The following is a 21193-nucleotide window of genomic DNA, read 5'->3' on the forward strand; positions in this document are numbered from 1 at the left end:
AGTTTGTGTCTACTCTTTAAAATAAAGATCATGTATCTGGTTTATTGGTTTTTTTTTTCAAGCTTGTGAAATAGAGCACATTTTTATCGGTGTGTTATGAGAGCCATGTCTTTCAAGGCTTATGGTGCTTTTGTATGAAATTCACTAGCTTAAAAATCGCATTACTTCATCATGAATGATGAACCGTTGAAGACAAAGAAATCTTATCGAACCATGCTTTTTCAGGGTTTACCTTGTTATGATGGCGCGCTTATCCTATGCAAGGAGTCGCTGAATACCCTCACATACGCAGGTGAGAACAATTACAGCGTTTTTCGTCATTCGATGGAAGGCAGCCGCGTAAATGTCGAGCTTGCATGAAAGCAGCTGCGCGAGCCATGGTCAGCCGCAATACTCTTCGAGCTATTTTGACATACCCATCCTTAGTGCAGGGTAGCAAACCGGATGTGCGTCTGGTTAACTTCCCTGCCTTTCCTTGCATCTTCATCTCTCTCACTCTCTTGACATACACGACCACAGTATTTGAATGAAGACATTACCATACTTGCACGTGATCCCCAAGCACATGTACACTGAAACCTATACAAACAGCTCTCGCGCCATGCATGGTTTTGTTGGACAGATTCATTTTGCGGGCTAAAATTCACCTCGAATGTAAAAAAGAGATCAGCTATAATGCACTGATGACGACCGTGAGCTCTGTGCATGAGGAAATGAAACAACAAGTTTCAAATGCACCGAATAGAGTCAGCTTGGGCGGGAAATAATCCCTTTTATTCATGCATCCATCCTTTTCTCAAGATGCTAACGAATTGGAGTTAGTATTGGTTCGTGTACACTTTATTTACACAACGAACGAGAAAGTACTACGACTCCAAAAAAAAAGGAATATATTAGAGTTTTGTTCTGAACCGGAAGTAAAACAATATTGCAAATATTATTGCTTCCTAAAAGCTTACAGATGAAAAACTGCATTGCACGCCACTTAACTGTACGCCATGGGAAGCTAGAAGCAATTAACGAAGAAAGTTTGTATATATATGTGAAGTCTGTACGTCATTTAGTGCTACTTCTCCGTTCGTTAGTCTGTGTCATATTTAATAAAAGCGTACGATTAACGCCTAACTCTTGCCACTTGGATATACTCACAAAGATCCCTTGTGGGTTATGTCCAGTCTTACCATAACACACCTGACGATGTCATTCGTTCAATTGAAGCCTTTCACACTTTAGTCGCGAGAACGAAGCCTCGCGTTTTATATGATGACATCTCGATTTTTTCGACTCTCTACGGTACTTACTTTGTTTTGTTTCATATGCGAGGTATGCGGTTCCGGTACGCCGCCGAGATCACCGACTCCACAGGTGCACGAGCACGACGAGCGCTAAAGCGTAGATTTCTTCGCGTCGCCTATTACGTTTCTCGACGCGGCACGAAGCTCGGGCGTTATTCCCTCAGACGTCAGGACACACGGCAAACATGGCACGACGCCTCGCGGTGTCGGAACAAGAAAAACCAGGAGAGCTGCAATTGAGAGCGCGCAACGGTCTGTACATACGCCCTCCGGGGAGATTAGATTGCGGCGGATATCGAGAGGCGTTGCGAGTTGTCGAACTTGTGAGTGACGGTAGGCAGGAGAACATAATAGGGGAGGCAAGGAGTGGGTGACTTGGGTGAACAGGAAGGCAACCCCACGCGACGCGCGCGCAAGATGGGCGGATGGGGTGTGGAGGTGTGTTAGAGTAGTTGCAGTATACTCTAATATTAGGCGCTTGTAAGCAACAAACGCGCTGGCTAAAACAAACGCCTGACAGCCAGCCAAACGGATAAGCGTCCTGATTGCTTGCCACCACGGCCCCTCCCCATCTCTTCCCGCGGCATCTATCGAAAGTTCACAGTCAGTGTAAGGGTATACAGTCGTGGGAGTTCGAGCGCCTTTCGCGAAATTAAGACCACCACGAAGTCAATCTCCCGTATCCTTCGCGAAGTACAATATGCAGATGCCGAGACTGCACGCTTGGGGGCTCTTCGACACGGATGTTTTTCTTTACTGAAGCGTTGGGTGTTCTACCGTAAATCAACGATTGGGGCCTCATGCAGGCATTATATGGCTTCCCAAGATTCTGAACTGCCGCGAATGAAAGATTTTTCTTTCAGTGGTGCTCGTTACGTCAAAGGAATAAATAAATTGTTGGTACCCCGTATTGATCTAATTAGATGAACATGGGACACATTAGCACAGATGTCGTACCGAGTTCATCAGATAAATATTTGTCACTATGGTTGCATTACTCCCGTTTATGTTGCCAATACGTTACTTCTAATAAGCAGCTGCCTCTTTATTGGTGACATTTATAGCGATAAAAAAAATTCCTATGCATTCTTGTACTTTCAATAATGACGTTTGAGATAGGAAATGTCCCCATAACCTTTAAGGCTCTCTGTACTAGACAACGCGTCGACTGAAGATTGGTTTGCCAAACAATATACCTATACGTGAGAGTTCAAGTTGGCACGCACTGGCCCAAAAAATATAAACTAATAATTGTTAAACACGCAAAATGTGAATATTTTTCAATGGTAAACTAATTTCCAAGAGTCGTCTGAAACATGGCAAGCTAATAAACCTCTTTCCCGTAGCGACTTCATGTCCACTATGGTAATCGAATTAGTCTGAAGAAAGTATTTTTTATGTTTCGCATATTGAAGCCGTTCAGCCTTCGTTCACGTTACTGCAAGTTATCTCTTCCTGCCAATATTTGCATTTCCGTCTGGCTGAAAAAGCTATAAGGACAAAAGCTCATGCAGGGAGAGAAAATTCATTAAGGCCAGTGGTTCGTGTTCAATCTAGCCCCATGATTAAACGACTGCTCATGGACTAGGGCAGACCTCGTGATTATTTATCAAATTACGCTACAGCTGACTGTGCGAATATCGTGCAGTATACAGTAAAACGTAGCTCCAGAATACGCAAAAATGTGTCGCGTAATGTAATTCACATATTGGCCATACGTTGCAAACTGAAAGAGACCAGTAATTAACGCTTTATATGTACGTAGGTTTCTTTTATGCAACTTCGAATGACGACACTCAAATAAATATAACGAGTAATCTGTCTTTCATCCGGATGTTTTCAAATTTGTGCCTCGTTACTACTGCACCTAAATGGCTAACAAGTGCGTCTATGAAGGTGTGCCTGCTAACTTCAGGTGAATATCCCGTGCGCACAGCTGGCTTTTCGTGCTTCGCTTTCTATTTTTTACAACGTGTCGTAACATTTCTTCAACGAGAGACAAAATTTATGAATTCTAAACAGACACGAATATCAGATCAGACTCGCCATGACATGCGCATGACTTGGCTAATGTTTCAACGTTCAACCTGCTTTGCACCTGGTCTCAATGCTTACTGATATGTGACGAACGAGCCTACTCAAGCTGAGAAGATCTCAGTGAATACTTTAAAATGAAAGCCTTTAATGCCTGAATAAACAAAAGAAATGACGATCGGTGCTTGTGGCGGAGGAGTCAACATGAAGGATGCAAATCTATGCGTGCGCATGAGGGGCTCCCATGGGAGGGCAACTGCTTCTCTCATAATACAAGTGAAACCCCGGTTGCTGAAATGAACTTTTCAGGAGACAATTCAGTGCGCAGAGTTACGCGTACATGTAATAACGGCTATTACGGCTACAGAGAACCATTGATGTTTCATTCTGAGACGTGTTTAGAACTTCCCACACTTGCCCCGGAATGCCACGGCCATAGCATTCCTTTATGAGAACCCTGTCATCACTTAATCTTTTTTAGGGGCAAAGATCCTCTTAGTCTAGCCTTGTCATGCGTCATGCGTAACCGAAAGAAGAGACCAGACATAAAAGAAGGCAGTATCTCCCAAACAGTATAACAGACGGCGCTGCCTCATAGAGGTACACACTAACTGCAGTTGAATGAGGATATTCAAGACGGCTGTGTACCGCTTATCTCCGATTGACTGCTCAGAGGACTGTGTCTGGGTACGTGGAGAACGAATGCCTCTCTCAGTCTCCTGGATAGTAGCCGCACGTGGTGAATCGTTGGTGGGGCATGAACGAAGCAGAGTGGTGGGCGCGTTGAAAATGCTTGCGCTCGGCTTCCTTGGCTCCCGTCTCGTCGGTGTTACACGTGCACCGTGTGCATTCACAAACACGATTAGACGCATGGACGCATGCACGGACGCTTCGCCTCACTCATTATCATTCACTCAGTTAATATGCCGTGATTTTATTGCTTAAGTGGCGAAGTTCAATTTTTTTGCTGACTTGGGCAGGACATGCAGGGTAGCGAAGCGCTGCAATGCAACTTGAGTCGCCCTTCTCCGCCTCTAATTGAGAACACTGCCAATGCCTATGGGCACGGTATTTTTATGACGACATCATCTGGTACAAATCAGTATTCAGCAGAGTAAGTTGGTTCACAGCTAACATTGGTTCCAGCAGCGGAATCAATAACAAGGAAAGTAAAAAACTCGGACAAGTACGTCGCCGTGGTTGTCTTCGCCTACTTTCACACTGCCTCATTTTCTCAGTTTCACTGCCACCAAGTGTTAGTCATCGATAACTTTATCGTGACTTCACAAACTCCACATGCTCACGTCTTCAGATGACATCGTCCCGTAGTCAAAGATTGCCCTTTCCAGGAGGCGAGGCTGAAGCTTGAGAAGTACAATACTTCATTTTGAAGGTGGGTATACTAAACTAAGAGAGGTCCTCAGGAGGACGTTTGTTGGGCCACAAGTCCAGGGCTCAAGTGGCTTTCTCCGCTCCCTTAACTTGACTTAGAAGCGCAAATTGCATCTTTAGATCTAAGCTGGAAAGCTGTGCTTCTACTATTTCGAACTTTCGACAATAGTGATTTGATTGATTTGTGGGGTTTAACGTCCCAAAACCACCATATGATTATGAGAGACGCCGTAGTGGAGGGCTCTGGAAGTTTCGACCACCTGGGGTTCTTTAACGTGCACCCAAATCTGAGCACACGGGTCTACAACACTTCCGCCTCCATCAGAAATGCAGCCGCCGCAGCCGGGATTCGAACCCGCGACCTGCGGGTCAGCAGCCGAGTACCTTAGCCACTAGACCACCATGGCGGGGCGAAATTTTCTCAGATGTAATTGCATGTTGTTTCATTTATTTTTACATCGTTTTAAATTCACTCCTGCTCAAGACCAGCAGTGTGTACGAGATAACTAAAAAAACAAATTCATTAATAAATAAATCACATGTTCAGGCTCAAGTATGTGCTCACCAAGTGGTATCGTATGCCTAGTGCTACCTTTAATGCAACACTAATGTTTATGAGCAATTTCTAAGGAAAATTTATACTTGCTGAATAACATGATATCATTCAAAAAATCACTAGGGGAAAGATTAAAACTAGCTAAGTTGTGGACAAACTGTAAAGAAAGCTACAGTGGGTGAACTGTGCATTCGCATGAACTGAACAAAGGAAGAGACTATTTCAGCAAAAGGTATTGATTGATTAATACGTGGAGTTTAACATCCCAAAACCGCCATATGATAATGAGAGATGCCATAGTGCAAAGCTCCGGAAATTTCGACCACCTGGGGTTCTTTAACGTGCACCCAAATCTGGGCACACGTGCTTATAGCATTTTCACCTCCATCAGAAATGCAGCCACCGCAGCCGGGATTCGAACCCGCGACCTGCGGGTCAGCAGCCGAGTACCTTAGCCACTAGACCACCGTGGCGGGGCGAAATTTTCGACAATAGTGTAGCTTGAACCAGAGTTCAAATTTTCTGCGTTTTGGTCACACTCCCAAGAGATTTGATATAGAGACGGTTAACCTCCGCACCACGGACCAGCACCAAGGTAAAACGTAGGACATATTTTGCTGAGCAATGCACAGGTGTGGAAAATTTTAGATAAGAGAGGATGGGGCTGGAGGCTTATTATTATTCACGAAAAATAAAACGAAGATGAAGATTGCCTTCACTTTTTGGTCATCATAACGCTTTGGCGGCATCCCGCTTATCGGTCAATCATATTGGTCAATCGAGCCGAAAGATCACTCCCTTTTTGCTCAGCTTCTTTACGAGAACAAACTTTTTACCGCTGCCTAAAAAAACTGTGTCTGAAGCTCCAGGCTTAGCATGACTACCCGTAAAACACACGTTTATGTAGAAAAAGACCTGAACAAAGTAAAAATAATTATTCAGCAGTTTATGTTATTAGGTGGCGCCTAATGGAGCCCTCCTTGAGAGACGGTGCGTCAGCATCTTGTGCGTCGGTGAGATGGTGGAAGGGCATGGACAATTACCTCGGGTAATGAGAAAGGTCAGCCCACTTCCTGACGAGCAATATGCTGAGTTCACGCTTTCGTTGTGTTCTGCATTAAATGCCAGTGTTGATAACGATATTATGGCAAATGTGATGACGTAAGGTTCCCATTTCAGCAGAAACTGAGTTTCGAAAACTCGCCCGAGAGTTAACGTGATTCTGTTCTCTTTTTTTCTAATCTAATTCAAGGTGAAACAGATAATGAATAACATGCCAGTGGACGACTCGAATGCTTTATTTCACTTCGTAATGAGTCGTTAACTCACGAAGAACATGCCTAGAGCATTAAGGGTTTATGCGTCCTTGCAATAAACATAACGTCCAGTGGATTTCAAAGTGCGACAAAAAAAGAAATAGTGATGGAATGGTGCCCAATATTTTAGATTCTGATTTCTGGTGACACTAAGCTTTGCCAATATCGGCGGTCGGTAAACTGATTAGGCCTGAAACTAAGAACACCACTGTGTAGCTACACATTCAAAAAACAAAAAAGTGCTTCAAAAGTGCAAACACCTTTTTGGGACATTAAAGTTACCATATATACATATATTTTTTTCATTGTTAGTTCGATTATTACTGATAGTTTCTTTTTGTGAACATTTCAGTGCCAACATTGTCGCGTAACAAAATGACAAAAAAGGCTCATGCCAACAAGCTTGCTCTTCTCCTTTTTACTTTTTAGCTCGTGAGAGACCAAGGTATACCTAAAGCATTGTACAGGTCTTCGTGGTATTTCGATAATCATCAATGAACCAGCCAGTTATTTAACGAGATTAAACACAAATATAAGGCCTTAGTGATGGTGCACGCCACAAACTAAAGCAATAAAAATAAAGAATAGAAAAAGGCAACCTTGAGACGATAATAGAAACAAAAAGGACAATAGCGCACAGACAAAGTAGTTAACACAGTAGGGAAGTGTACACTAGCACAACACAATAAGTAAGGAAGAATATTGAAGGGTAATTAACCACAGAATCACGCACATACGACTTTATACATAGCATGCTGAACGACGAAATGAATATTTTGTATGGGGTGAAGCGTCAGGAGCCTGTAAATCGGGACGGCTCAATGGTCTCCCATAGTGGAGTACAAGGTACTCACAATCGCAAAACACTCTTTCTGAACACAGAGTGCGTTAAAACAGACCAAAGAACCTACAGAGACAATGACTGTGAAGTGTTAGATATCTCAGGATAAACTAGTTGAGCTTTACAGAGATTATCTTCTGTGCACGACAGTGTTGCAATTAAGAAGCAGGCGGGTGCATGAAACGGCGCACTCTCTTAGATAACCCAATGTGGTAGAAGTACAGGAAATGATATAATACCGTGAGCTAGCTTGAAAGTAAATAAAAAACATTTAGCAACATAGTCCAGTTAAGAAGTAAAGAGCAAGATATGATGCCACGAATGCGCGTGCAAAGGAATAAAATGATCTTCTGGACAGAGAGGTGATGGCAATAACAGTGCAGCCTTTTTACAGCGATCATGTTAGACTCATACCCAGAATCATTTCAATCTAAGCGAGGATGATATATCCTTAGGAATCCTTAAGACTCGTACAGAGTTGTTACTGCTTGAATGAGCAAAGACGCCTCTAATTACAGACGTATAATGAAGTTGAAAAAGACACATCCTGGTGTGCGAGATACGAAGGCAATATATTAATAATAATAATAATAATAATAATAATAATAATAATAATAATAATAGTAATAATACAAGTAAAACTTGGGTGATTCCTCCTTCTAGATATCGGTATAAAACGAAAGTGAAACATGCCTTCGCAGAGGTAGTTGAGCGTAATTCTGCATAGTTCCGGTGCTTGAGAGAACGAATGAACTCTATAGCAACAAATTTCGAAGCGACATGACGAACGTGAAGCAGCTCGAAACTTGCAGCGCGCACCTCAAGCAGAAACCATGTACGAAATGAGCGTTCACAGGAAAAGCGCGAGATTATAGCTGTCTCGGGTCGACACTTAAAGCGCGCTGTTCAAGCAGAAAGAAAGACGCACGCACGAACGAGCAGGTATATTCAGGACAGGCAAGAACGACCGCCACTATTCTGACTTCTTCGTATGTTAGCAGCGTTCTGTTTTACGAAAAGAGAACGTCGCGTTCACGTTTTTCGTAAACGTGGCTAAGGCAGCGAGCGAAGTGGTCTTTGTGCTCCCGCGAAAGAAGGGAGTTGCTCCTGTGATCAAGGCGATTCGAACCCGGATCCCCTGCGTGCCAGTGATGAACGAAAGCTCGACTCACAGAAACAATGGCCCCAGCGCCATTCGCCGTTCAAAAGTTTTTCGTACTAATCAAGTAATGTCACTGTCGCGTATTTAGATATTGCTTATGTGAACTTTAGAAATACTATTTCAGGTTCATTGTGAACGCTTTTTTTAGGGACGAAGCTCCTTAGGGCGTGGGCTGTGCGTCCCCTGTAGCCTGTATGTAGCCACCTCTAGTTTAGTTCTTGCAGTGTTCGCTAGATGGCGGTACCATCCCCTGTATGTAGCCACCTCGAGTTTAGTTCTTGCAGTGTTCACTAGATGGCGGTACCGTCTCCTGTATGTAGCCACCTCTCGTTTAGTTCTTGTAGTGTTTACTAGATGGTGGTACTTGTAGCTGATGATGAAAAGATGCAAGATGTTATAAACTAGAAAGCGGTACTTGTAGTTGATGAAAGACGCGAGATCTTATACAGGAACCGCTCTCCCTTCGTTTCACAGACCATAAAGCCGTCATAATGAAGGGACATCGCAAGCCATCCATCGTCTAAGAACAAAAAAAAGTTGATTTGTGTATATACACACACAGCGTTTCTCACGTCTTTACATGATGATCGACTGGGCGAATTACACGGAAGATTCACAGTTTACCGATGAATCCCTCCGGAGCTTCGCCCATTCATCATCATTCACCCCGTGAATATGCCGTAATTTTTTTAGGGGCGAAGCTCCTTAGGGCGTGGGCTGTGCGTCCCCTGTAGCCTGTATGTAGCCACCTCTAGTTTAGTTCTTGCAGTGTTCACTAGATGGCGGTACCGTCCCCTGTATGTAGCCACCTCTAGTTTAGTTCTTGCAGTGTTCACTAGATGGCGGTACCGTCTCCTGTATGTAGCCACCTGTTGTTTAGTTCTTGTAGTGTTTACTAGATGGTGGTACTTGTAGCTGATGATGAAAAGATGCAAAATGTTATAAACTAGAAAGCGGTACTTGTAGTTGATGAAAGACGCGAGATCTTATAAAATAGGAATGATGTCACATATGGCGCGTGTCATTGGTTGAAGGCAATCGTTCGATTTAGTGCGGCGACGTACGCTAGGGGGAGCGATGTAATAAAATCGAGTGGGCAAAATGTACAGAGGATTCATGGTTTACCAGGTTTACCTCCGGAGCTTCGCCCACTCATCATCATTCACTTCGTGGATATGGCGGAATTTTTTTTCTTTTCTTTTTTTACATTTTGATGCATTAATTCGTTCGCAAAAGCTGTCAGGCTTTCTTCCTACTGAATCTCTTATATATTGTAAGAGAGCTGCCTTCAGGTTTTGATACTGATCTTTCTTCCGCGAGGGAGCGAAATGCCGAAATTTGCACAAGGCTTTGCAAGCATTGAAACAGGGAAATTGGGCTGTAGTGCCATCATCACCATCGTCATTTTTTCCATCACCGCGCCGCGTCTCTCGCGCAGCTGGCGCGAGCTCGAGCTGCGCGAGAATTAGAACGAGCTTCTGGCCTGGCGGTTTGGACGCTGGTAGTCGACGTGGCTCCGCTTCAGGCCTGCAATAAAGTGGCGAGATCGGCACGGCCCCACCGGCCGCCTTCGACGTCATCTCACGTCGTCTCTTCTCTCGTCGCTACATTGGTGACCCGGAGAACACGCCCTTCGCCGAACGGCCCGCTGCCATGTTCCCGCAACTCTGCCCGCCAGTGCCGCCGTTCCAATCGACCTACCCAAAGGTATGGTTTATGCAACTCGACGCCGTTCTTGCGGTGAATGGCGTCACGGACCAGCTGCTGATGCACGCCATTCTTCTCGACGCCCTACCGGTAGAGTTGCGCCATCTCGCTGCCACTTCAAGCACCAGCCCGCAGCCTTACGATGCCCTCTGCACTGCGGTGCTCGCCCGCAGCGGCAACACATACCATCCGCTTCCGTTTACCCGCACCAGGCAGGTTTCCCCGGCGTCGCAGAGCAAGGTACGCACGCAAGCGCACGCAGAGCAAGCGACGGCACGTGACACCGTGGCCCTCGCCGTTTCCGCGACCACCAGCTCAGACGTCTCGGCCTCCTCCTCGCCGCAGCTGCTGGTCAGCTCCTCGACGGTGCCCCCTGCCGGTCCGCCACCTGCCACTGGTGCCAGCAATGGCCTGCCGGGTGCCTCGCCACATTCCACTCGCACCTCCCCGGCCAGCAGCCGACCACCCTCGGCGTCCCCGCTCCCCGCCCCTGTGCCTGTCTCTGTTTCGTGGTCTATGACGGGCCCCAGCGCCGTGTCTTCGCGGAGCCAGAGCCTGCCCTCATCGTCGGCGTCGACACCGGCAACCACCAAAGCAACTGCCACCGTCGCCCCTCTGCCCGTGGCGCCGCAGCAGGCACCTGCGTCGAGACCCGGCGTCGCACAGGTGGTTTTGGCCAGCACCAGTCCTCGCACCTCTGGTGCCCCCCGGCTCATCCAGCCGAAACAGCCACAGATCCTGCCCAAGCTGCCGAGCGGCAGCGCGAACATGACGACGCCTTCGGCAGCGGCGACCACCCGGTCCCAGTCTCCTCGGGCAGCCCAGCACAAGGCCACACCGCGGCCCGCGCCTATACCGGCGCCGCAGCCTACGACATCTGTGGAGCCAACTCAACTGCCTACGACATCTGTTGAGCCAACTGAGCTGCCAACGACGTCTGACCAGCCAACTGAACTGTCTATGACGTCTGTCAAGTCAACAGACCTAACTACAACCACTGTGGAGCCAACTGAAAGCATGGGAACAAGCACTGCCACCAGTCCACCAGCGTCGAATACCTCGACAGTGACTGAGGCGACAACTGAACCCGTCTTTCCTGCACAGCCTCCCATGACGACATTTCCCGTGGTCCGCGTATTCGGCACGGCGACGAACGAGTCGCAGCCGCTGCCTGCGGACGGCGTGTGTGACTACACCTTCTACGACGGCCTCTACGACACGGGCCCATTTGACACGCTTTACAGCCCGCACTTTAGTGCACCAGTTGAGCACGTTCTCAGTCACGCGTCGCTTCACAGCGTCACTGAGTACGGCCTCTCTTTCGCCTACAGAAACGCATCACAAGTGGCGCGAGACCTCGAAATTCCAGAGGTGCTTTCCACGATTGAAGACCTCTGGGACCGAGCCATCCGCCATTACGGATTTCTTTCCATCGAGCGCTTACTTCTTCGTCCACTGCGCAACTCTCAGTGTCGCCCAGCAGAGACCCACTGGTTCCCGATGGTCACTACACGTTGACAAACTGGACTTGCCAAAGGAAGACTTTATGGACTGCCGTTCATGTACATAGCATTTGTCACCCTCTTTCTTTTTTTCATATGCGTTCAAATCGCGCAAAGCGCTAGGGGGGGGGGGGGAGCCTTGTAGTGCCATCATCACCATCGTCATTTTTTCCATTAGAACGAGCTTCTGGCCTGGCGGTTTGGACGCTGGTAGTCGACGTGGCTCCGCTTCAGGCCTGCAATAAAGTGGCGAGATCGGCACGACCCCATCGGCCGCCTTCGACGTCATCTCACGTCTCTCCTCCTCCTCGCCGCTACAGGGCCATTCTATATACTAATCTCGTTGCTTCTAGCTTTTTTTTAAGGTCTTAGCTATAGGTGAAGCAGATTCCAGGTTGTTTCTAGGTCATTGCTTTGCTTTAGCGAGATGATACCAGGTTGCCTCTGCGTTAATTCTAAGCGCAGGGCGGTTCGAACTATTCCACAAAGGGTCACAGACACGACAGCAACTTCTGAGACGGAAACTGCCTCTGAAACCAAGCGCTGTCATCTCATGGATCTTCGGGCACGCCGTCATTTGCCTAGACCTTCTCGCAGCCACCGTTTTTTTTTTTTGATAGATATTTTCTCGTTACAAGTGTTCGGGCTATTCGATTCGCCAAAGTGACTTGGCAGCAATTCGTTGTCCTAACTGTTGCCGTGTTTTTTTGTGTTTTTTTTGAGGATCGATGGCGATTCGTTAGATTGAGCAAACTTCTGTGGCACATACCCGCTTATGGGGATTACGGTTTTTCAGGTGAACTCACGTGAAACGTCTTGTCTTACAGCTTGGCTGTTCAGATAAAATACGTGAATTACGTGGAGTAGAGCACGATCGTAATACACGCGATGCTGATGACCCTCGTACGTGTGAAAGCAGTGAGAGAAACAATGCGCAGTACAGGCAGAAACGTTGTGGTCAGGATTGGCGATGCAGTCTGCCCGCAAGGTTTATTCGTGCATAGCGTATTTTGTATTGTTTAATAACTTCACCAAAATTTACCGATTGGCCAGACAATCATTTCTCACCCTTCAGATTTTGGTACGCAGACGCACCACTGTCACACCCTCCTCCCCGTCACAATTTTCTTCCCTAATGCCATGCGTAGGAGGAATCATGAACAATTGGTACATGAATTAAGACATCGCCATCATGAAACCTTGCCATCATGAAGCCTAATGCCATGCGTAGCAGGAATCATGAACAATTGGTACATGAAATAAGACATTGCCATCATGAAGCTCTAGCACGAGGGCATGATATTATATATTGATGGCTGCCTGAACATATCAGTATTACCGGAAACCAATGAGCTGATGATGCAGCCCACTCAACCCATGAAGGAACCCGTGTGGTCCCGACTCCTCTATCAAGGAATGATGTAGCAAGACAACTTTACCTGCTGGCTCAAGATCTTACACGGACGTTCTGGTCGTCTACCAGCTTCCAAAGGTATCAATTGTATGAACTGGATCCTTCGCTCAAGATAAAGCTACCATCACAACTTTTCCGCTCCGATGCGACACTGTTTTGCCACCTTTGGTTGGGTATTGCATTTAAAAAGGTGTACTCTTTTCGCATTGGTATGGCAGACACCTCTACATGCGACTACTGCGGAACTGACGAGACCATTGAACACGTCCTGTGCAGCTGCGCTTGCCACGACACACAGCGATGCCAGCTCCGGATGGTTTTGAATCAATTTGACTACAGACCATTTTGTGTGCGGAAGATTCTAGGACCTTGGGCATCTGCCTCAGTTGTGCAGAAAGCGACTAAAGCACTCCTACTTTACTTAAAGTCAACGAACCTGAGCGACCGCCTGTAGACTGTGTGTGCTCCCCGAGTGTGCTCGTGGTTGTGTGTACCTTCTCATCCCTCTGCAACCTCTTTTCTCCCCTTCATCCCTTCCCCAGTGCATGGTAGCAAACCAGATGTGCCTCTGGCTAACCTCCCTGCCTTTCCTTGCATATTTATCTCTCTCTCTCTCTCTTCTTCCCTAAGAAAAAACATAAATATGCCTCAAGAATCTCACCTGCTTAAATGTGCTGCGCCGCTCTGCAGTCACAATCGTCTGAGCTCAGTAACGGCGGCTATCGAAGTGTTGGCGGGTGACTGGTTTGCCAAATCTGTGAAATCAATAGGAAGATGTCAGTATGGCTATCACGTACGTGTTTGAAACTATAGTGATCAGGTAATTCTTTTGGGATGAAAATAGAAGCACTACCACACTTCCATTAGCACTCGCGGCAGGTAATAAATAGTTGCTAAATGCTTTCATTCACTTACACTCTTGCTTGCAGGCGTACGTACAAAGATTTGCTAAACATTTCCCCTCCTATATATATTGAATGCTAGCGCCACGTGATTCACACTTTGGCATCGACAGGCGGGGGAGGGGGGGATGCGTGGCGAAGGTGGTCCTTACTCCTCCCCTAAACAACTCCAGCACCTTCCCCCTACCCAAACAACAGCACTCGACCTCCCACTACGCAACCCCAATACAACACTGGCACATTTCAAGACAAATGCCTGCCGCCATTCATGTCTCCACATGCATAACTTTAGAAAATTGAGTGAGTATTGATCATGTACGCTCCTCATGTATGTTACAAAATATGTGAAGATGGTCAACATGAGTTTTTCAGTATTCTTTAAAAGGCATTTTTTATTATATAGGTGAAAAAGATGTGTGCATTTTTTTCTCTCGTAGGAGAAAGGTTTAAGAGCGAGTAGGTCATGATTTTATGCAGGCAACATGCAGCTCTCATACGACTGCACGAAAAACCCTAATGTCCAATGCAGTTGTGACCATCTGGATTTAAAAAAAAAACTATATAATAAGAATGAGCGGATTATCACAAAAAATGGAATTTGTTTTTCGGCTATCCAATCTGTATGTTCTGTTTTTCTTTTTCAGCTGGCTTGCGTAAAGAGATTCTGGTTTCAACACTTCGGCTATTCAATTTATGTAAGTTTTAGAGCGTAAGAACAAAACATTCCCAAAAAAACTAACAAAATTGAACCAGTATAAAAAAGTTCAGCCAATTGTTGCAGGTAAAAAAACGAAAACCATAAGGGAGAGTTTCTAGAATTGGTAAAGAAAACGTAAATGTTAGGCTTACTCAATCAATGTTGCTAATGTGGTACAGATTACTGACCCGAACACTGCAGACAAAGTAAAAAATACTGGCAAAGTAAACTTGCTGATGAGTCAAACCTGTAAGCGATGACACGCAGTTAACACAATCGCTAACCCCAGAACAGGGCGTCAATTTTTTTCTGCCCCCGTCTCCCCCACCCCCTCCCCTTTTTTTTTCGCTTTCAAAGGAGCCGTCGTTAACGACAATGGGTCGTCCGTGCTCCTATTTCCGGCGTTCACGGGGCTCCGAAAGACATGTCTCTTGATCGTGTTCTGCTGGGAAGCCACACGGGGCAATATAATCGGCCTGCTAAAGCGATGACAGCCCATCGATCAGTTAGAAAAAAAAAAGCAAATACATGCTACATCAGCGTTTGAACAAAAATGCAATACTTCGTGGCTTTTCTACTGACGCTTCATATACGTTTAGTTTTTGTGGAAATACTTTTTTATCAATCAATATATATTGGTTTCGTTTTTATATACCATTAATAATGGAACATGGCAATATAGGACACCAAGGCTGACAGCACGTCACAAAGACAAAGTGACAGCGAGTGAGATAAAAAGGGAGAAGTTGAAGAAGGGGATTCAGCTGAGAAACGGTATAGGTCGTTTCAGCCGCAGGGTTACTTGCAGGGAAAACACCTTCGCTGCTGAAGCGTCTCGATGGAGGAGAGGTTGCAACTGCCACTGAAGTTGTCTTTAGATATTCGATTTCTCCCCGGGAATTCGAAGGTGTTCATGCGAAAGTATGATTACTTCTCTTCTGACTACGTTGCAAGGTTGGGTCTCATTTGTTTTTTGGTGCAACCTATTACCCCTAGATGGCGCTTCAGTATTCTCAGCAAGCTTTTTGAAATATTTTTAAGATAAAGGCGCTAAAAATGTGCCGCAAACGTTAGAGTATACGGATATATTTTTCATTCCTTAACTTATAACGGTGATGTTACTCAAGGTGGTTCTGAATAACCGTCAAGGATGCCTTACTTTTGAGATATTGTTTTCCAGCGTCCTTTGCAGTGAATCATGCAGATACGCTGTTAATTTTTTCTGATCAAATATTTTCATGAGCTGGCTGATATACGACCCCATAGAGCAAACATAAAACCATCGTGAGCTTATTTGCTCTCCACGTCTTCTACGTTCTTTTTTTTCGTTTTATGGGCGAAGCTCCTTGGGGCGTGGGTCTGTACATCTGATGGGGTTTGTTGTTGGTGATGTACGTAGCCAGCAGTGGCACATACCCGCCCAAGAGCGGGTATGTGCCACTGATGGTGTCACTTGTATGTGGAACTAGATGGTGGTACTTGTAGTTGATGATGCTTGTATGTGATAAAATTTAAACATAGTACAAGAATGCACCGTCCACACTCGTTGGGGATTTCAACGTTGATATCGCAGACACGACAAATAATTGGCTTATCCAACATGTGGCTTCTAGGTATGCACTCAAATGTACATTGTATGACCATATAAAACCAACCACGATTCAAGGAACATGCATTGACCTAGTACTTGCGATTTTTCTACTGCAACTTATACAGGAACCGCTGACCCTTCATATCACGGACCATAAAGGTGTCTTAATGATGGAACATCGCAAGCCATCCATCACCTCTAAGAACAAATAAATGTTGATTTTACTATATACACACACAAAGTATTCCTCATGATGTCTTTAGATTATGATCGACTGGGCGAATTACACATGGAAGATTCGCAGTTTCACCGATGATTTTTCCCAGAGCTTCGCCCACTCGTCATCTTTCATCCCGTGGATATGCTTTGATTTTTTTTAACTGAAGCCACTTAACCAGATTTATATTCGTTGACGAACTATTCGTCAAGTCATTTACTCATTCAATTTGTAAAGCCAAATTGCAGCCAAGTGAAAGGTTCACATGCTTAAGTAATCTTATATGCTGCATTTATGCAGGTATAAATGACAAGACAGAAGCCATAATAGCACATAGTCATTTAATGAAAGGGGTTCAAGATACAGGTTATCATGCATTTAATTAATTGAGCTCGTGCTACGAAGTTTAGTTCGTTCATTTTATTTCTTTGTTTAAATGTTGGACTCAGGGTGGAAAGCGCAATTTTGTTTTATCGGTGACATCGAACATTTTATCTGACTTTGCCTGCGTTTTGAGAGGGAAAGAGCAGCAGTGATACGCAGGCTTGCAAGGAGGTTGTCACAGGCACGGGGGGATCGACAGTTGAGGATGTCATTGTTCCTGAAAAAACCACGGCAGCGAGGTGAAGTGTGCGACGTATTTTGATGCCTTTTCTGCGAGAATCTGCGCTGTGTGACATTTGGCGACGAACCGCTTTTATTCAGAAGATGCTCAGGCAGATCGATTACCGGCCAATAGGCTAGACTAACTACGCTTGTGGCAACCCTATCACCACCCCCGCCTTGGTGCAGTTTTATTGTATCTCAAATATCTTGAGCCGTAAATCTGAATGTGCAAAGAATGGAAATGAATACACAGCCATCCTCCTTTACTCTCTTTTAGCATGATATATTTCTGGAGATACAATCTTATCTGGGACAGCTAGGTTTGAACCATGTCAACGTGTATGAAGATACATGCGACTATATGTTTTGAAATGAAAAGCACGGGACAAGGCTGTGTTTCTTATTTGAGCTGCAGAAAGGAAAACGAGACAGGGAGAGATGGGAAAAAAATGACCGAGGCAAGGCAGCGGAATTCTATAAACTATAGGATAGTTTATTTTTGTGAAAGGGTGTGCAAAACGTCGTGCAGTGGATAACATGCTCGGCATATGTTGTCCTGGACCGACAGGTAACGGTTTCAACGCCCGCTGACAGAACGTTTTTCTTTCTGATCACGTGTATTTTTTCGACGTCATTTCCGTGACGGAAATGTGTCAGTGATATCTTCGTGGAATGCGGCTTAAAACAGTTTCGTGTGGAAAGGAAACATAAAGGAAACGCATGGAGGTTAACAAGTGTTGGCTGCCCTGTACTTGGGTAGGTGAAGAGGGGGAGTAAAAATCCAACAGAACTAGTGTCTGTGATGACCTAGCAAAATCATTACTATGGGATCGACCAAGTAAGACACACTAATGTTATCTGTGAACAGTCAAAACTTATTAGTCCGTGCAGCATCTCAAAGGGACAACAACGACGCTCTCAGAGCGGCTCACTTGGAAGACTGCGTAATCAAGTACCGTAGAGTTTTGTTTTCTTATGTGATGTTGGAGGGAAGCGGAGGTTTTCCAACTAGTATCGTACACGGCTGATGGGGCTGTTCTTACAGAATTGAAATAAATGCGCCCACTTATAAGTGATATGGCGAGAAATAAGCTAATACACGCGTATTTATAAACAATCATCGTTCCGTTTACTTACAGTGCACAATAGCGAAAAAAATGACGCTGTGTGTGCGATAACCAACAGACGTCTCGTTGTGTTTCGTTCAATCAGAAAGCACAATACGGCACCCGCCACGATATTGCCATTTCGTTCGAGCACAGTTCAAACACTGCAAGCCCACGCTCACTGAAGCAATTCTCGCGTAGGTGTGTGCGTGTGCACTTCGTCGACCCAGGCGTACGTGGTTTGTATTTGTAATCTTCGTTTTCAAGGACACGGGTCATAGTAGGCGCGGTGTGGATTTAATTACCTTTGCCTCGAAGCAATAGCCAATCTCACTCTACGCTCACACTCAGGGCAATGAATTTTTCTATCTGGTATGTTGTCACGGCTTCCACTCGTCTCCTTTCCTTTAGTTCTTAGACAATCAGGTTGATTTGCTTCTTGGAACAGCCCTCAAGGTTCACATAAAGACGTGTATGCACCAATTCGCTTCTGCTGGAGTACTTGACACTAGCACGATTCTCAATCTTTCTTCAACGTTTCAACGCACCAAAATAAACCAATTAGAGGTCGTGGGAAATATATAGCTGCATAGAAAATAATGTCTCCAGTCTGCACTAGCTCTTAGGACAATTGCTACTCTGTTGGCTAGACCATGTTAGCATATCGTTATTAGTCTAGTGAAACCTGTTTGTGTTTATCACTATAACAAAATTCAGAAAGCTCGCAGGTCCAGATTTGAGGAACGGACGACGCAAGACTTCGCATTTTTGTTGGATAAAGGATAAAACTAAATTGCATGAACGAAGGGTGCGAAACATAAATATGATATCTCACAGCGTTAAGTTTTTTCCTGGTTATACAAAGATGTCGAATTTCGGAGCTATACAATGCAAACAACTACTAATCTCAAGTTTAAACAGTTCTTCGTGCGTGCATACTCTTGAACATGTGCTTTACATAGCAGTATCTACAGGTGTTGTCTATTTTCGCATCGATGCTCTAGAAGGCGGGACAAAAGCAGAGTTTGTATGGTCTGTTTGTGCGAAAATTTCTATTATGTGCACAGTCACGATTGACATGACTCATATGTGGGATTTAACGTCCCGAAACCACCATATGATTGTGAGAGACGCCGTAGTGAAGGGCTCCGGAAACTTTCACCACCTGGGGTTCTTTAACGTGCACCCAAATCTGAGCGTACGGGCCTACAGCATTTCCACCTCCATCAGAGATGCAGCCGGCGCAGCCGCGATTCGATTCCGCGAGCTGCGGGTCAGCAGCCGAGTACTTTAGCCACTACACCACCGCGGTGGGGCTGTCAGACTCCAGGCGAACTGCAACACACTGTCTGTACTGAAAATCATGCAAACACTCCAAAATGGTACCACCACTGAAAAATTGGGTGACTCAAGTTTTCCTAATTAGTGGCACTTTCTTGTCCGATTTATTGTTTGTTGGGCTCGTGTTTCAAGAATGCTATCAAATAAACCAGAGCCAGCGCGTTCCTACTCATAGTGAGCGCGACTGTACACGTCCTTCAAGTTAGGCTTGTGCCAGCGCTCGCGACAAGTCCACTAATAGTAATAAGTCGTCGACGCGCACAAACGCGTGTTCCTCTGAAACCGAAAAAAAAATTCTACTAATCTCACAACAGCTGGCACGGATAAATCCAGGAGACATTGAAAATGAGTTGGCTTGGCAGTGTAGGTTTGAGCTGGCCTTCAATTGCTTTTCATACAAGGACATTAATCACTTTTAGATGGCTGGTCATGCAATGTACGCGGTATGCGGTGGTGCTGCTTGAAACGTACTGGTGGGCTAGCTGGTATGTCATTAGGGCATATGACAGCGCACACCAGGTTACACAACGAACATGTACACAAACAATTGCTATCAGCGCTTGTATCAACCCTTTGTGCGTGTGTTCGCTTTGTAACCTAGTACGCGCTGCCATATGCCCTGATGATGCTGAAGTTTTGCCTATATTATCATTGCTTATCGTTTATGTGTTCCATCTGTCTTTTCGTTTTCGACAACGCACTTATTACGTCGTTTTCATGAACAAACCTTCATTGTAAGCCAGTGATGTTGATTGCGCTCTCTTTTCTGAGTAGTTTCGTCCTTCACGCCAATCGCTTTCCTACTGCTCACCACCGGTCCTAAATATAAGGGAGGGGAGACATAGGAGCAAACGTGGGTGAATATTTTCGGAGAGACGTAACCACTAAATGAAAAATACCTTGATGAACAGTAGAGACTTTTCTAGGTATAGACACTTGATTAGCACATTTCTGCTTTTCTGGTAGTTCTTTGGTCATGGTTTTGACTGCCGATCTGACAAAGGTCTAGATAAGCATGATCACTCGTCCAGAAAAAGCAAAACTGACACCGAATCTTGAGTCCTTGAAGAACAAATTATTACTGGCTTATTCGACAGTGCTAAAGATAACCATAATACAAACATGAATATCTGAGGGTGATTAGCAAAACGAAAAGCAAGAAAGCATCAAAATAACATAGTCTTGTCACCAGTTTCCCTAGCAAAATCTGGTTTATGTTTGGACGTTACTTGCGGATAAGGCACCATAGCAATACTGTAATCGCATTGTTACAAACAAATCACAGCGAAAATTAGCTCGCAGTTTTAGTTTGTCCGTGTGGGCTGCATGTCCGGTTTCTGGGACCCAGTCTGTTCATGTATACTTCACTTACTTTTATCTCGAACTTTTTATTCTCATGGCACTGCTGTCGCTGCCCTTTCACGTAAATAAGGTTCAAAAATGCAGACGCGTGAAAGTATTTTTGTTCTTCTTAGCGGAATGAGTAAATATATTTCCGATCCTTTAGTCTCTGT

At 45.2% G+C, this 21193-nt stretch overlaps 1 protein-coding gene across 2 annotated transcripts in view; it reads right to left on the reverse strand.

Annotated features, from left to right (window-relative positions):
• The window catches only part of LOC142761685 (allatostatin-A receptor-like), an 85400-nt gene that overhangs the window by 20838 nt on the left and 43369 nt on the right, over positions 1-21193 (reverse strand). The window contains exon 3 of one of the 2 annotated variants that reach the window (XM_075875619.1): positions 13881-13974. The gene's annotated coding sequence lies outside the window, so the exon portion shown is untranslated. Of the gene's footprint in view, positions 1-1301; positions 1491-13880; positions 13975-21193 lie in introns of those variants that run through there. The other variant, XM_075875620.1, reaches the window with a different exon arrangement.

The sequence above is a fragment of the Rhipicephalus microplus genome, chromosome 10 (assembly GCF_043290135.1).
Source record: "Rhipicephalus microplus isolate Deutch F79 chromosome 10, USDA_Rmic, whole genome shotgun sequence".
NCBI lineage: Eukaryota > Metazoa > Arthropoda > Arachnida > Ixodida > Ixodidae > Rhipicephalus > Rhipicephalus microplus.